Source organism: Buceros rhinoceros, unplaced genomic scaffold (genome assembly GCF_000710305.1).
Source record: "Buceros rhinoceros silvestris isolate BGI_N320 unplaced genomic scaffold, ASM71030v1 scaffold3449, whole genome shotgun sequence".
Lineage (NCBI taxonomy): Eukaryota > Metazoa > Chordata > Aves > Bucerotiformes > Bucerotidae > Buceros > Buceros rhinoceros.
In genome coordinates, this window is record NW_010433096.1 from 3,367 (window position 1) to 4,227 (window position 861).

An 861-nucleotide genomic window follows, 5' to 3' on the forward strand; every position below is an offset into this window, starting at 1 on the left:
GGGGGGAGAAAACTCCGCTAGCACTCACCAGGTACGTTATTTGGTGTTTTTAAAGATGAGGGAGCAGACATCTCATCTACAAGAGTGACTTGTAAGGAGCCTTGCAGGGGCTGGAGTAGCAAAAGAACCAGCACTTCAGCAGTAATAAAATTAACGGTCTCACCAACCTGTTCTGTAACCAGTTTTCATGAAAAGTCCTAGGGGGGAGAAAACTCCGCTAGCACTCACCAGGTACGTTATTTGGTGTTTTTAAAGATGAGGGAGCAGACATCTCATCTACAAGAGTGACTTGTAAGGAGCCTTGCAGGGGCTGGAGTAGCAAAAGAACCAGCACTTCAGCAGTAATAAAATTAACGGTCTCACCAACCTGTTCTGTAACCAGTTTTCATGAAAAGTCCTAAATATAAATAAAACAAACTCTAAAGGAAGAGCTGAGTGTTCCTGCTCAGACATAAGAGCAGAGCTGGGTTTTGCAGAGCTTTTTATCGCCGTCTTCTCAGCCCTTCTGGCAAGGAGCTGGAGAGCGCGGCCACTATCCCGCAGAAACCGGCTAAAAACCACACGCTGATTTGAGATGCAGGAAAGAGCTTCAGACTGTCCTAAAGGCTCCTTTGTCATTTTGATTCTCTAGGTGTCATAACAAGTTTTGCTGAGGGTGAAACGTGTGAGGAAAGCCTAAATCCACCCATTTTTACCCTATAACTACCTTCTCTCCTGGCCAGCAACGATACTGGGCTGCCAAGGCTCCAACCTCGACCCTGCTCCGTGCTGTTGAAATAGGGAGAGGAAGCGGATGGGAGTTCTTTGTAGCAAAGGGAGCTCTTGCTTGCTGCAACAGCGAAACCAGTGACAAAACTGGAC